Source organism: Lissotriton helveticus, chromosome 7, assembly GCF_964261635.1.
Source record: "Lissotriton helveticus chromosome 7, aLisHel1.1, whole genome shotgun sequence".
NCBI lineage: Eukaryota > Metazoa > Chordata > Amphibia > Caudata > Salamandridae > Lissotriton > Lissotriton helveticus.
In genome coordinates this window covers 1,887,260,900-1,887,278,692 of record NC_136068.1, presented here as the reverse complement: position 1 = coordinate 1,887,278,692, position 17,793 = coordinate 1,887,260,900, and positions in this window count along the sequence as shown.

Sequence of the window (17,793 nt, the reverse complement as noted above, 5' to 3'; positions counted from 1 at the left end):
AACAGAATTACACCAAATTTGGCAAAAAGGTAGCCCTTAGTTGAGAAAGAGCCCTTTTTGTTAAATGGTATAAATGCGTTAATTCGTTTTTTTAAATTAATGGAAAAGAAATATATATATCTGGGGAGAGCCTAACCACACATCTTAGGAAAATGAGGGAGTTCATTTTGCCATCAAAAGTATGATTACTCTGAGCCTACTGGATGAAAGCAGGCCTGTTGGTAGACAAGGCAAGACAAGATTGCAGGACTAGGCTTCAACATGGCCACCGGCCACAAGGTCAGGCCCACCAAACTACAAGAAACAGAAGACAGACAATGCAGGCCTATTGCAAAAATCACACTGCCAGCCTTCAAAATGGCTGCAAGCCTCATGGCCAGGCCTACCCACAACAAGAAGCCTAGGCCACAAAGGAATAGCATGCAGCCCTATATGGCAAAAGCAGCACACTAAATAACTCCCACCACAAAAGGCCACCAGCCACATGGGCACTCACAAATAAAAAGCAACAAGCAGGTGGCCTCGGAAACACAATAAACTGACAAAAGGCCTTTAAAAGCCAGGCAAAGGATGGATTCTAAAGCACACTTCCTTGCCTTTTAATGCAATAAAATGCAAAAACGAAAATACACAGGTCAAAAAAAAGGTCTGCAGGGTGCACTGCATGCACACCAACACACCAGACACACACAACAAAAGCATTTCTTTAAGACACCCAAAACAGAAATACCCCCCATAAACACATTTCCCAACTCAATCCAATGCCATCCATGCCCTACACGATGTTTAAATTCAACAGAACACACAGAAACACTTGTTTAATGCACCTGTGGCTACCTGCTCTGAGCCTACACCAGGCTGACACACACACAACAAAGGCATTTCTTTAAGACACCCAACAATAGTAATACCCCCCCAAAAACACATTTCCCAACTCAATCCAATGCCATCCATGCCCTAAATGATGCTTGAAACACATTCAAGACACACCAAAGGAACAGTTGCTTCATCATGCACTCACCCATGACTAGCTCTGGCCTACTGACTACTACTACCCAAAACAATTTAAAAAAAAGGAATGATAAGTACCAAAATTAAATTGTAGTTGCAGCAACTGCAATGCCCGCAATCAAACAGACACAACACCAACTTACTTGTAAAATATCAAATACAAAGGTCCTCAAATCCAATGATAATGGTGCAGCAGACATAACGAGTGATCCTTCCAGCTCAAAATCCAAAGGCAGAATGAACAGGAGATGGACAAAGCACTGGGAGGAGCCTGCTGGACAGTAACAGGAAGTTGGAGATACTGTGGCATTTCCTCCCTCTCCCCCATTTTCAAAAAGGACTCCTTGCACAAAAAAGGACAGCCAAATGTCAATCTGAGGAGTTTTTTTTATCCAAATAATCATTTACGAAAGGTTTTATGCTGCTAGAGATAATATTCTTCTCCAGATTGAAAATTTTACGCGTTCGAATTCTCGAGCCTCACCACACTTCCGCCGGATGTCGATGGCGCGTCCAAAATGACGTGTTCGCGTTCTCATTCTCTGTGTCACGTTGAATATTGACTTGTTCGCATCTTCACGCTGTTGCTCACGGGGGAGAATGACGTGTTCGAGATCTCATACTCTCGAGGTGTCTGATGGTGAGACAAATGACGTGATCGCGAACTCTCGTGAGATAGCGCGACCGGCTACCAACATATCGTGGAGCACGCGAACGGGTCGGAAAACTCATTGGCGAACGTGGGGATCCCGGTAAGGCGATAGCGTGCGCGAGAATCTATTTTTAAAGCGCGAGCATGGAAAAAATCTCCGCTACGCTGTGGATCTAAGAATTTTTTACATTTTCGCGCTCTCCTCGGAACGCGAAAATGTCAAAATATCCCAATTTCCGCAAGCGGAACGGAATTTGACACCCACCTCTACTTTCTGTACCCCACTCTCTTCTTTCTGTACCTCTCTTCCTTCTTTCTGCACTTCTCTTGCTTCTTTCAGTGACTTGTTTCTACTTTCTGTGCCTTTCTTGCTCTGTCTGTGCCTTTATTCCCCTGTTGACACCTTTCTTCATCTTTCTACACTTCTCTTGCATCAGTGGAGTGGTGTGGCTCACTGGTTAGAGGCGGCAGACCCGTAAGCAGAGAACGGCCCGGGACCAGGGTTCAATTCCCGACGCGGCAGGGTCGTGGACCAGGGTCAAATCGGACTCGATAATTCTCTCGCCTCGGTGCCTACTCCAACCAGGGAACACACTCAGCAACTTTCGGCATTAAGCTTGCCTCATCTCTACAAATGCCCCCCACAGACGCCGGGTTATGCCTGGTTTCACCTTGGAGATACCCAGAAAGGGACCATCTCACAGGGAAAACCAAGACGGGTTCCCCAGCGGTCTTCAGCGCCAGGATACTCCTTGGAGTCGCAGTGTGCTTTACAAGTACACCCACATTTACATTTACATCTTTCCGCACCTATCTTGCCTCTTTCTGCCCATCTATTGCCTCTTTCTGTACCACACGTGCTTCTTTCTGTACCTCTCATGCTTCTTTCTGCACTTCTCTCGCTACTTTCTGTACTTCTTTTTCCTCTTTCTGCACCTCTCATGCTTCTTTCTGTACCTCCCTTGCCTCTTTCATCACTTATCCTGCTTCTTTCTGCACCCTTCTTCCTCTTTTGGCACTTTTCTTGCCTCTTTCCACACTTCTCTTCTGTATTTATGTACCTTTCTAGCTTCTTTCATCACCTTTCTTCCTCTTTTTGTACCTTTCTTCCTGTGTATTCACTTCTCTTGCTTCATTTTGCACCTGGTGTGCTTTTTTATGTACTTCTCTTCCCTCTTTCTGTACCTAAAATGCCTCTTTCTGTACCTCTCTCTCTTCTTTTTGCACCTCTTTCGCTTCTGTATGCCCCTCTTCCTTCTTTCTGCACCTCTCTTGCTTCTTTCTGCGCCTTTCTTATTCTTTCTGCACCTTTCATCCATTTTCTGCATCGCTCTTGCTTCTTTCTGCCCCTCTCTTGCTTCTTTCTGTACCACTCTTGCCTCTTTCTGTACATCACTCTATTATTTCTGTAACTAGCTTGCTTTGTTCTGTACTTCTCTTGCTTCTTTCTGCACATTTCTTCCTCTGTCTTCACCTGCCTTCCTTTTCTATGCCTTTCTTTTACTTGCTGTGCCTTTCTTCCTCTTTTGACACCTTTATTCCTCTTTCTGTACTTCTCTTGCCTTTTTCTGCACCTATTGTGCCCCTTTCTGCACCTCTCTTGCTTCTTTCTTGACCTCTCTTACTTCTTTTTGCACTCCTCCTGCCTCTTTCTGTACATCACTCTATTCTTTCTGTACCTCGCTTACTTTATTCTGTACTTATCTTGCCTCGCAACATTCTATTCCCAATAACTTTTGCGCTGATTGAGGAATCTTCGCAAAATATTCAGAACTTATGGCCCGCTTCGGTCCGCTCCTATCTTTAAAGTTTTAGGGTGATTCTGCAAGCGAGGGCCGAGGAAAAAGGGGGGTCCCAAAACATGTGTTCTCCATTGCAATTTTCTACAGGAAACTTTAGACACGGCTACAGCCCGAACTGCTGAACAGAATTACACCAAATTTGGCAAAAAGGTAGCCCTTAGTTCAGAAAGAGCCCTTTTTGTTAAATGGTATAAATGCGTTAATTAGTTTTTTTTAAATTAATGGAAAAGAAATATACATATCTGGGGAGAGCCTAACCACACATCTTAGGAAAATGAGGGAGTTCATTTTGCCATCAAAAGTATGATTACTCTGAGCCTACTGGATGAAAGCAGGCCTGTTGGTAGACAAGGCAAGACAAGATTGCAGGCCTAGGCTTCAACATGGCCACCAGCCACAAGGTCAGGCCCACCAAACTACAAGAAACAGAAGACAGACAATGCAGGCCTATTGCAAAAAGCACACTGCCAGCCTTCAAAATGGCTGCAAGCCTCATGGCCAGGCCTACCCACAACAAGAAGCCTAGGCCACAAAGGAATAGCATGCAGCCCTATATGGCAAAAGCAGCACACTAAATAACTCCCACCACAAAAGGCCACCAGCCACATGGGCACTCACAAATAAAAAGCAACAAGCAGGTGGCCTCGGAAACACAATAAACTGACAAAAGGCCTTTAAAAGCCAGGCAAAGGATGGATTCTAAAGCACACTTCCTTGCCTTTTAATGCAATAAAATGCAAAAACGAAAATACACAGGCCAAAAAAAAGGTCTGCAGGGTGCACTGCATGCACACCAACACACCAGACACACACAACAAAAGCATTTCTTTAAGACACCCAAAACAGAAATACCCCCATAAACACATTTCCCAACTCAATCCAATGCCATCCATGCCCTACACGATGTTTAAATTCAACAGAACACACAGAAACACTTGTTTAATGCACCTGTGGCTACCTGCTCTGAACCTACACCAGGCTGACACACACACAACAAAGGCATTTCTTTAAGACACACAACAATAGAAATACCCCCCAAAAACACATTTCCCAACTCAATCCAATGCCATCCATGTCCTAAATGATGCTTGAAACACATTCAAGACACACCAAAGGAACAGTTGCTTCATCATGCACCCACCCATGACTAGCTCTGGCCTACTGATTACTACTACCCAAAACAATTTAAAAAAAAGGAATGATGAGTACCAAAATTAAATTGTAGTTGCAGCAACTGCAATGCCCCCAATCAAACAGACACAACACCAACTTACTTGTAAAATATCAAATACAAAGGTCCTCAAATCCAATGATAATGGTGCAGCAGACATAACGAGTGATCCTTCCAGCTCAAAATCCAAAGGCAGAATGAACAGGAGATGGACAAAGCACTGGGAGGAGCCTGCTGGACAGTAACAGGAAGTTGGAGATACTGTGGCATTTCCTCCCTCTCCCCCCATTTTCAAAAAGGACTCCTTGCACAAAAAAGGACAGCCAAATGTCAATCTGAGGAGTTTTTTTTATCCAAATAATCATTTACGAAAGGTTTTATGCTGCTAGAGATAATATTCTTCTCCAGATTGAAAATTTTACGTGTTCGAATTCTCGAGCTTCACCACACTTCCGCCGGATGTCGATGGCACGTCCAAAATGACGTGTTCGCGTTCTCATTCTCTGTGTCACGTTGAATATTGACTTGTTCGCATCTTCACGCTGTTGCTCACGGGGGAGAATGACGTGTTCGAGATCTCATACTCTCGCGGTGTCTGATGGTGAGACAAATGACGTGATCGCGAACTCTCGTGAGATAGCGCGACCGGCTACCAACATCTCGTGGAGCACGCGAACGGGTCGGAAAACTCATTGGCGAACGTGGGGATCCCGGTAAGGCGATAGCGTGCGTGAGAATCTATTTTTAAAGCGCGAGCATGGAAAAAATCTCCGCTACGCTGTGGATCTAAGAATTTTTTACATTTTCGCGCTCTCCTCGGAACGCGAAAATGTCAAAATATCCCAATTTCCGCAAGCGGAACGGAATTTGACACCCACCTCTACTTTCTGTACCCCTCTCTCTTCTTTCTGTACCTCTCTTCCTTCTTTCTGCACTTCTCTTGCTTCTTTCAGTGACTTGTTTCTACTTTCTGTGCCTTTCTTGCTCTGTCTGTGCCTTTATTCCCCTGTTGGCACCTTTCTTCATCTTTCTACACTTCTCTTGCATCAGTGGAGTGGTGTGGCTCACTGGTTAGAGGCGGCAGACCCGTAAGCAGAGAACGGCCCGGGACCAGGGTTCAATTCCAGATGCGGCAGGGTCGTGGACCAGGGTCAAATCGGACTCGATAATTCTCTCGCCTCGGTGCCTACTACAACCAGGGAACACACTCGGCAACTTTGGGCATTAAGCTTGCCTCATCTCTACAACGGCCCCCCGGGGATGCCTGGTTTCATTTTGGAGATACCCAGAAAGGGACCATCTCACAGGGAAAACCAGGACGGGTTCCCCAGCGGTCTTCAGCGCCAGGATACTCCTTGGAGTCGCAGTGCGCTTTACAAGTACACCCACATTTACATTTACATCTTTCCGCACCTATCTTGCCTCTTTCTGCCCATCTATTGCCTCTTTCTGTACCACACGTGCTTCTTTCTGTACCTCTCATGCTTCTTTCTGCACTTCTCTAGCTACTTTCTGTACTTCTTTTTCCTCTTTCTGCACCTCTCATGCTTCTTTCTGTACTTCTCTTGCTTCTTTCTGCACCTCTGTTGATTTTTCTGCACCTCTCTTGCTTCCTTCTGCACCTCTCTTGCTTATCTTTGCATTTTTTTTCCTCTTTATACATTTTGCTTGCCTCTTTCTGCACCTCTCTTCCACTTGTTGTAACCTATTTCTTCTTTCTGCACCTCTCTTGCTTGTTTCTGTACCTCCCTTGCCTCTTTCATCACTTATCCTGCTTCTTTCTGCACACTTCTTCCTCTTTTGGCACTTTTCTTGCCTCTTTCCACACTTCTCTTCTGTATTTATGTACCTTTCTAGCTTCTTTCATCACCTTTCTTCCTCTTTTTGTACCTTTCTTCCTGTGTATTCACTTCTCTTGCTTCATTTTGCACCTGGTGTGCTTTTTTATGTACTTCTCTTCCCTCTTTCTGTACCTAAAATGCCTCTTTCTGTACCTCTCTCTCTTCTTTTTGCACCTCTTTCGCTTCTTTATGCCCCTCTTCCTTCTTTCTGCACCTCTCTTGCTTCTTTCTGCGCCTTTCTTATTCTTTCTGCACCTTTCATCCATTTTCTGCATCGCTCTTGCTTCTTTCTGCCCCTCTCTTGCTTCTTTCTGTACCACTCTTGCCTCTTTCTGTACATCACTCTATTATTTCTGTAACTAGCTTGCTTTGTTCTGTACTTCTCTTGCTTCTTTCTGCGCATTTCTTCCTCTGTCTTCACCTGCCTTCCTTTTCTATGCCTTTCTTTTACTTGCTGTGCCTTTCTTCCTCTTTTGACACCTTTATTCCTCTTTCTGTACTTCTCTTGCCTTTTTCTGCACCTATTTTGCCCCTTTCTGCACCTCTCTTGCTTCTTTCTGCACCTCTGTTGCTTCTTTTTGCACCTCATTTGCTTCTTTCTGTACTGCTCTTCCTTCTTTCTGCATCTCTCTTGCTTCTTTCTGTACCCCACTTGCTTCTTTCTTGACCCCTCTTACTTCTTTTTGCACTCCTCCTGCCTCTTTCTGTACATCACTCTATTCTTTCTGTACCTCGCTTACTTTATTCTGTACTTATCTTGCCTCGCAACATTCTATTCCCAATAACTTTTGCGCTGATTGAGGAATCTTCACAAAATATTCAGAACTTATGGCCCGCTTCGGTCCGCTCCTATCTTTAAAGTTTTAGGGTGATTCTGCAAGCGAGGGCCGAGGAAAAAGGGGGGTCCCAAAACATGTGTTCTCCATTGCAATTTTCTACAGGAAACTTTAGACACGGCTACAGCCCGAACTGCTGAACAGAATTACACCAAATTTGGCAAAAAGGTAGCCCTTAGTTGAGAAAGAGCCCTTTTTGTTAAATGGTATAAATGCGTTAATTAGTTTTTTTTAAATTAATGGAAAAGAAATATATATATCTGGGGAGAGCCTAACCACACATCTTAGGAAAATGAGGGAGTTCATTTTGCCATCAAAAGTATGATTACTCTGAGCCTACTGGATGAAAGCAGGCCTGTTGGTAGACAAGGCAAGACAAGATTGCAGGCCTAGGCTTCAACATGGCCACCAGCCACAAGGTCAGGCCCACCAAACTACAAGAAACAGAAGACAGACAATGCAGGCCTATTGCAAAAAGCACACTGCCAGCCTTCAAAATGGCTGCAAGCCTCATGGCCAGGTCCGCTCCTATCTTTAAAGTTTTAGGGTGATTCTGCAAGCGAGGGCCGAGGAAAAAGGGGGGTCCCAAAACATGTGTTCTCCATTGCAATTTTCTACAGGAAACTTTAGACACGGCTACAGCCCGAACTGCTGAACAGAATTACACCAAATTTGGCAAAAAGGTAGCCCTTAGTTGAGAAAGAGCCCTTTTTGTTAAATGGTATAAATGCGTTAATTAGTTTTTTTTAAATTAATGGAAAAGAAATATATATATCTGGGGAGAGCCTAACCACACATCTTAGGAAAATGAGGGAGTTTATTTTGCCATCAAAAGTATGATTACTCTCAGCCTACTGGATGAAAGCAGGCCTGTTGGTAGACAAGGCAAGACAAGATTGCAGGCCTAGGCTTCAACATGGCCACCAGCCACAAGGTCAGGCCCACCAAACTACAAGAAACAGAAGACAGACAATGCAGGCCTATTGCAAAAAGCACACTGCCAGCCTTCAAAATGGCTGCAAGCCTCATGGCCAGGCCTACCCACAACAAGAAGCCTAGGCCACAAAGGAATAGCATGCAGCCCTATATGGCAAAAGCAGCACACTAAATAACTCCCACCACAAAAGGCCACCAGCCACATGGGCACTCACAAATAAAAAGCAACAAGCAGGTGGCCTCGGAAACACAATAAACTGACAAAAGGCCTTTAAAAGCCAGGCAAAGGATGGATTCTAAAGCACACTTCCTTGCCTTTTAATGCAATAAAATGCAAAAACGAAAATACACAGGCCAAAAAAAAGGTCTGCAGGGTGCACTGCATGCACACCAACACACCAGACACACACAACAAAAGCATTTCTTTAAGACACCCAAAACAGAAATACCCCCCATAAACACATTTCCCAACTCAATCCAATGCCATCCATGCCCTACACGATGTTTAAATTCAACAGAACACACAGAAACACTTGTTTAATGCACCTGTGGCTACCTGCTCTGAGCCTACACTAGGCTGACACACACACAACAAAGGCATTTCTTTAAGACACCCAACAATAGTAATACCCCCCCAAAAACACATTTCCCAACTCAATCCAATGCCATCCATGCCCTAAATGATGCTTGAAACACATTCAAGACACACCAAAGGAACAGTTGCTTCATCATGCACTCACCCATGACTAGCTCTGGCCTACTGACTACTACTACCCAAAACAATTTAAAAAAAAGGAATGATAAGTACCAAAATTAAATTGTAGTTGCAGCAACTGCAATGCCCGCAATCAAACAGACACAACACCAACTTACTTGTAAAATATCAAATACAAAGGTCCTCAAATCCAATGATAATGGTGCAGCAGACATAACGAGTGATCCTTCCAGCTCAAAATCCAAAGGCAGAATGAACAGGAGATGGACAAAGCACTGGGAGGAGCCTGCTGGACAGTAACAGGAAGTTGGAGATACTGTGGCATTTCCTCCCTCTCCCCCATTTTCAAAAAGGACTCCTTGCACAAAAAAGGACAGCCAAATGTCAATCTGAGGAATTTTTTTTATCCAAATAATCATTTACGAAAGGTTTTATGCTGCTAGAGATAATATTCTTCTCCAGATTGAAAATTTTACGCGTTCGAATTCTCGAGCCTCACCACACTTCCGCCGGATGTCGATGGCGCGTCCAAAATGACGTGTTCGCGTTCTCATTCTCTGTGTCACGTTGAATATTGACTTGTTCGCATCTTCACGCTGTTGCTCACGGGGGAGAATGACGTGTTCGAGATCTCATACTCTCGAGGTGTCTGATGGTGAGACAAATGACGTGATCGCGAACTCTCGTGAGATAGCGCGACCGGCTACCAACATATCGTGGAGCACGCGAACGGGTCGGAAAACTCATTGGCGAACGTGGGGATCCCGGTAAGGCGATAGCGTGCGCGAGAATCTATTTTTAAAGCGCGAGCATGGAAAAAATCTCCGCTACGCTGTGGATCTAAGAATTTTTTACATTTTCGCGCTCTCCTCGGAACGCGAAAATGTCAAAATATCCCAATTTCCGCAAGCGGAACGGAATTTGACACCCACCTCTACTTTTTGTACCCCACTCTCTTCTTTCTGTACCTCTCTTCCTTCTTTCTGCACTTCTCTTGCTTCTTTCAGTGACTTGTTTCTACTTTCTGTGCCTTTCTTGCTCTGTCTGTGCCTTTATTCCCCTGTTGACACCTTTCTTCATCTTTCTACACTTCTCTTGCATCAGTGGAGTGGTGTGGCTCACTGGTTAGAGGCGGCAGACCCGTAAGCAGAGAACGGCCCGGGACCAGGGTTCAATTCCCGACGCGGCAGGGTCGTGGACCAGCGTCAAATCGGACTCGATAATTCTCTCGCCTCGGTGCCTACTCCAACCAGGGAACACACTCAGCAACTTTCGGCATTAAGCTTGCCTCATCTCTACAAATGCCCCCCACAGACGCCGGGGATGCCTGGTTTCACCTTGGAGATACCCAGAAAGGGACCATCTCACAGGGAAAACCAAGACGGGTTCCCCAGCGGTCTTCAGCGCCAGGATACTCCTTGGAGTCGCAGTGTGCTTTACAAGTACACCCACATTTACATTTACATCTTTCCGCACCTATCTTGCCTCTTTCTGCCCATCTATTGCCTCTTTCTGTACCACACGTGCTTCTTTCTGTACCTCTCATGCTTCTTTCTGCACTTCTCTCGCTACTTTCTGTACTTCTTTTTCCTCTTTCTGCACCTCTCATGCTTCTTTCTGTACCTCCCTTGCCTCTTTCATCACTTATCCTGCTTCTTTCTGCACCCTTCTTCCTCTTTTGGCACTTTTCTTGCCTCTTTCCACACTTCTCTTCTGTATTTATGTACCTTTCTAGCTTCTTTCATCACCTTTCTTCTTCTTTTTGTACCTTTCTTCCTGTGTATTCACTTCTCTTGCTTCATTTTGCACCTGGTGTGCTTTTGTATGTACTTCTCTTCCCTCTTTCTGTACCTAAAATGCCTCTTTCTGTACCTCTCTCTCTTCTTTTTGCACCTCTTTCGCTTCTTTATGCCCCTCTTCCTTCTTTCTGCACCTCTCTTGCTTCTTTCTGCGCCTTTCTTATTCTTTCTGCACCTTTCATCCATTTTCTGCATCGCTCTTGCTTCTTTCTGCCCCTCTCTTGCTTCTTTCTGTACCACTCTTGCCTCTTTCTGTACATCACTCTATTATTTCTGTAACTAGCTTGCTTTGTTCTGTACTTCTCTTGCTTCTTTCTGCGCATTTCTTCCTCTGTCTTCACCTGCCTTCCTTTTCTATGCCTTTCTTTTACTTGCTGTGCCTTTCTTCCTCTTTTGACACCTTTATTCCTCTTTCTGTACTTCTCTTGCCTTTTTCTGCACCTATTTTGCCCCTTTCTGCACCTCTCTTGCTTCTTTCTGCACCTCTGTTGCTTCTTTTTGCACCTCATTTGCTTCTTTCTGTACTGCTCTTCCTTCTTTCTGCATCTCTCTTGCTTCTTTCTGTACCCCACTTGCTTCTTTCTTGACCTCTCTTACTTCTTTTTGCACTCCTCCTGCCTCTTTCTGTACATCACTCTATTCTTTCTGTACCTCGCTTACTTTATTCTGTACTTATCTTGCCTCGCAACATTCTATTCCCAATAACTTTTGCGCTGATTGAGGAATCTTCGCAAAATATTCAGAACTTATGGCCCGCTTCGGTCCGCTCCTATCTTTAAAGTTTTAGGGTGATTCTGCAAGCGAGGGCCGAGGAAAAAGGGGGGTCCCAAAACATGTGTTCTCCATTGCAATTTTCTACAGGAAACTTTAGACACGGCTACAGCCCGAACTGCTGAACAGAATTACACCAAATTTGGCAAAAAGGTAGCCCTTAGTTCAGAAAGAGCCCTTTTTGTTAAATGGTATAAATGCGTTAATTAGTTTTTTTTAAATTAATGGAAAAGAAATATATATATCTGGGGAGAGCCTAACCACACATCTTAGGAAAATGAGGGAGTTCATTTTGCCATCAAAAGTATGATTACTCTGAGCCTACTGGATGAAAGCAGGCCTGTTGGTAGACAAGACAAGACAAGATTGCAGGCCTAGGCTTCAACATGGCCACCAGCCACAAGGTCAGGCCCACCAAACTACAAGAAACAGAAGACAGACAATGCAGGCCTATTGCAAAAAGCACACTGCCAGCCTTCAAAATGGCTGCAAGCCTCATGGCCAGGCCTACCCACAACAAGAAGCCTAGGCCACAAAGGAATAGCATGCAGCCCTATATGGCAAAAGCAGCACACTAAATAACTCCCACCACAAAAGGCCACCAGCCACATGGGCACTCACAAATAAAAAGCAACAAGCAGGTGGCCTCGGAAACACAATAAACTGACAAAAGGCCTTTAAAAGCCAGGCAAAGGATGGATTCTAAAGCACACTTCCTTGCCTTTTAATGCAATAAAATGCAAAAATGAAAATACACAGGCCAAAAAAAAGGTCTGCAGGGTGCACTGCATGCACACCAACACACCAGACACACACAACAAAAGCATTTCTTTAAGACACCCAAAACAGAAATACCCCCATAAACACATTTCCCAACTCAATCCAATGCCATCCATGCCCTACACGATGTTTAAATTCAACAGAACACACAGAAACACTTGTTTAATGCACCTGTGGCTACCTGCTCTGAACCTACACCAGGCTGACACACACACAACAAAGGCATTTCTTTAAGACACACAACAATAGAAATACCCCCCAAAAACACATTTCCCAACTCAATCCAATGCCATCCATGTCCTAAATGATGCTTGAAACACATTCAAGACACACCAAAGGAACAGTTGCTTCATCATGCACCCACCCATGACTAGCTCTGGCCTACTGATTACTACTACCCAAAACAATTTAAAAAAAAGGAATGATGAGTACCAAAATTAAATTGTAGTTGCAGCAACTGCAATGCCCCCAATCAAACAGACACAACACCAACTTACTTGTAAAATATCAAATACAAAGGTCCTCAAATCCAATGATAATGGTGCAGCAGACATAACGAGTGATCCTTCCAGCTCAAAATCCAAAGGCAGAATGAACAGGAGATGGACAAAGCACTGGGAGGAGCCTGCTGGACAGTAACAGGAAGTTGGAGATACTGTGGCATTTCCTCCCTCTCCCCCCATTTTCAAAAAGGACTCCTTGCACAAAAAAGGACAGCCAAATGTCAATCTGAGGAGTTTTTTTTATCCAAATAATCATTTACGAAAGGTTTTATGCTGCTGGAGATAATATTCTTCTCCAGATTGAAAATTTTACGTGTTCGAATTCTCGAGCTTCACCACACTTCCGCCGGATGTCGATGGCACGTCCAAAATGACGTGTTCGCGTTCTCATTCTCTGTGTCACGTTGAATATTGACTTGTTTGCATCTTCACGCTGTTGCTCACGGGGGAGAATGACGTGTTCGAGATCTCATACTCTCGCGGTGTCTGATGGTGAGACAAATGACGTGATCGCGAACTCTCGTGAGATAGCGCGACCGGCTACCAACATCTCGTGGAGCACGCGAACGGGTCGGAAAACTCATTGGCGAACGTGGGGATCCCGGTAAGGCGATAGCGTGCGCGAGAATCTATTTTTAAAGCGCGAGCATGGAAAAAATCTCCGCTACGCTGTGGATCTAAGAATTTTTTACATTTTCGCGCTCTCCTCGGAACGCGAAAATGTCAAAATATCCCAATTTCCGCAAGCGGAACGGAATTTGACACCCACCTCTACTTTCTGTACCCCTCTCTCTTCTTTCTGTACCTCTCTTCCTTCTTTCTGCACTTCTCTTGCTTCTTTCAGTGACTTGTTTCTACTTTCTGTGCCTTTCTTGCTCTGTCTGTGCCTTTATTCCCCTGTTGGCACCTTTCTTCATCTTTCTACACTTCTCTTGCATCAGTGGAGTGGTGTGGCTCACTGGTTAGAGGCGGCAGACCCGTAAGCAGAGAACGGCCCGGGACCAGGGTTCAATTCCAGATGCGGCAGGGTCGTGGACCAGGGTCAAATCGGACTCGATAATTCTCTCGCCTCGGTGCCTACTACAACCAGGGAACACACTCGGCAACTTTGGGCATTAAGCTTGCCTCATCTCTACAACGGCCCCCCCACAGACGCCGGGGATGCCTGGTTTCATTTTGGAGATACCCAGAAAGGGACCATCTCACAGGGAAAACCAGGACGGGTTCCCCAGCGGTCTTCAGCGCCAGGATACTCCTTGGAGTCGCAGTGCGCTTTACAAGTACACCCACATTTACATTTACATCTTTCCGCACCTATCTTGCCTCTTTCTGCCCATCTATTGCCTCTTTCTGTACCACACGTGCTTCTTTCTGTACCTCTCATGCTTCTTTCTGCACTTCTCTAGCTACTTTCTGTACTTCTTTTTCCTCTTTCTGCACCTCTCATGCTTCTTTCTGTACTTCTCTTGCTTCTTTCTGCACCTCTGTTGATTTTTCTGCACCTCTCTTGCTTCCTTCTGCACCTCTCTTGCTTATCTTTGCATTTTTTTTCCTCTTTATACATTTTGCTTGCCTCTTTCTGCACCTCTCTTCCTCTTGTTGTAACCTATTTCTTCTTTCTGCACCTCTCTTGCTTGTCTCTGTACCTCCCTTGCCTCTTTCATCACTTATCCTGCTTCTTTCTGCACCCTTCTTCCTCTTTTGGCACTTTTCTTGCCTCTTTCCACACTTCTCTTCTGTATTTATGTACCTTTCTAGCTTCTTTCATCACCTTTCTTCCTCTTTTTGTACCTTTCTTCCTGTGTATTCACTTCTCTTGCTTCATTTTGCACCTGGTGTGCTTTTTTATGTACTTCTCTTCCCTCTTTCTGTACCTAAAATGCCTCTTTCTGTACCTCTCTCTCTTCTTTTTGCACCTCTTTCGCTTCTTTATGCCCCTCTTCCTTCTTTCTGCACCTCTCTTGCTTCTTTCTGCGCCTTTCTTACTCTTTCTGCACCTTTCATCCATTTTCTGCATCGCTCTTGCTTCTTTCTGCCCCTCTCTTGCTTCTTTCTGTACCACTCTTGCCTCTTTCTGTACATCACTCTATTATTTCTGTAACTAGCTTGCTTTGTTCTGTACTTCTCTTGCTTCTTTCTGCGCATTTCTTCCTCTGTCTTCACCTGCCTTCCTTTTCTATGCCTTTCTTTTACTTGCTGTGCCTTTCTTCCTCTTTTGACACCTTTATTCCTCTTTCTGTACTTCTCTTGCCTTTTTCTGCACCTATTTTGCCCCTTTCTGCACCTCTCTTGCTTCTTTCTGCACCTCTGTTGCTTCTTTTTGCACCTCATTTGCTTCTTTCTGTACTGCTCTTCCTTCTTTCTGCATCTCTCTTGCTTCTTCCTGTACCCCACTTGCTTCTTTCTTGACCCCTCTTACTTCTTTTTGCACTCCTCCTGCCTCTTTCTGTACATCACTCTATTCTTTCTGTACCTCGCTTACTTTATTCTGTACTTATCTTGCCTCGCAACATTCTATTCCCAATAACTTTTGCGCTGATTGAGGAATCTTCACAAAATATTCAGAACTTATGGCCCGCTTCGGTCCGCTCCTATCTTTAAAGTTTTAGGGTGATTCTGCAAGCGAGGGCCGAGGAAAAAGGGGGGTCCCAAAACATGTGTTCTCCATTGCAATTTTCTACAGGAAACTTTAGACACGGCTACAGCCCGAACTGCTGAACAGAATTACACCAAATTTGGCAAAAAGGTAGCCCTTAGTTGAGAAAGAGCCCTTTTTGTTAAATGGTATAAATGCGTTAATTAGTTTTTTTTAAATTAATGGAAAAGAAATATATATATCTGTGGAGAGCCTAACCACACATCTTAGGAAAATGAGGGAGTTTATTTTGCCATCAAAAGTATGATTACTCTCAGCCTACTGGATGAAAGCAGGCCTGTTGGTAGACAAGGCAAGACAAGATTGCAGGCCTAGGCTTCAACATGGCCACCAGCCACAAGGTCAGGCCCACCAAACTACAAGAAACAGAAGACAGACAATGCAGGCCTATTGCAAAAAGCACACTGCCAGCCTTCAAAATGGCTGCAAGCCTCATGGCCAGGCCTACCCACAACAAGAAGCCTAGGCCACAAAGGAATAGCATGCAGCCCTATATGGCAAAAGCAGCACACTAAATAACTCCCACCACAAAAGGCCACCAGCCACATGGGCACTCACAAATAAAAAGCAACAAGCAGGTGGCCTCGGAAACACAATAAACTGACAAAAGGCCTTTAAAAGCCAGGCAAAGGATGGATTCTAAAGCACACTTCCTTGCCTTTTAATGCAATAAAATGCAAAAACGAAAATACACAGGCCAAAAAAAAGGTCTGCAGGGTGCACTGCATGCACACCAACACACCAGACACACACAACAAAAGCATTTCTTTAAGACACCCAAAACAGAAATACCCCCCATAAACACATTTCCCAACTCAATCCAATGCCATCCATGCCCTACACGATGTTTAAATTCAACAGAACACACAGAAACACTTGTTTAATGCACCTGTGGCTACCTGCTCTGAGCCTACACCAGGCTGACACACACACAACAAAGGCATTTCTTTAAGACACCCAACAATAGTAATACCCCCCCAAAAACACATTTCCCAACTCAATCCAATGCCATCCATGCCCTAAATGATGCTTGAAACACATTCAAGACACACCAAAGGAACAGTTGCTTCATCATGCACTCACCCATGACTAGCTCTGGCCTACTGACTACTACTACCCAAAACAATTTAAAAAAAAGGAATGATAAGTACCAAAATTAAATTGTAGTTGCAGCAACTGCAATGCCCGCAATCAAACAGACACAACACCAACTTACTTGTAAAATATCAAATACAAAGGTCCTCAAATCCAATGATAATGGTGCAGCAGACATAACGAGTGATCCTTCCAGCTCAAAATCCAAAGGCAGAATGAACAGGAGATGGACAAAGCACTGGGAGGAGCCTGCTGGACAGTAACAGGAAGTTGGAGATACTGTGGCATTTCCTCCCTCTCCCCCATTTTCAAAAAGGACTCCTTGCACAAAAAAGGACAGCCAAATGTCAATCTGAGGAATTTTTTTTATCCAAATAATCATTTACGAAAGGTTTTATGCTGCTAGAGATAATATTCTTCTCCAGATTGAAAATTTTACGCGTTCGAATTCTCGAGCCTCACCACACTTCCGCCGGATGTCGATGGCGCGTCCAAAATGACGTGTTCGCGTTCTCATTCTCTGTGTCACGTTGAATATTGACTTGTTCGCATCTTCACGCTGTTGCTCACGGGGGAGAATGACGTGTTCGAGATCTCACACTCTCGAGGTGTCTGATGGTGAGACAAATGACGTGATCGCGAACTCTCGTGAGATAGCGCGACCGGCTACCAACATATCGTGGAGCACGCGAACGGGTCGGAAAACTCATTGGCGAACGTGGGGATCCCGGTAAGGCGATAGCGTGCGCGAGAATCTATTTTTAAAGCGCGAGCATGGAAAAAATCTCCGCTACGCTGTGGATCTAAGAATTTTTTACATTTTCGCGCTCTCCTCGGAACGCGAAAATGTCAAAATATCCCAATTTCCGCAAGCGGAACGGAATTTGACACCCACCTCTACTTTCTGTACCCCACTCTCTTCTTTCTGTACCTCTCTTCCTTCTTTCTGCACTTGTCTTGCTTCTTTCAGTGACTTGTTTCTACTTTCTGTGCCTTTCTTGCTCTGTCTGTGCCTTTATTCCCCTGTTGACACCTTTCTTCATCTTTCTACACTTCTCTTGCATCAGTGGAGTGGTGTGGCTCACTGGTTAGAGGCGGCAGACCCGTAAGCAGAGAACGGCCCGGGACCAGGGTTCAATTCCCGACGAGGCAGGGTCGTGGACCAGGGTCAAATCGGACTCGATAATTCTCTCGCCTCGGTGCCTACTCCAACCAGGGAACACAC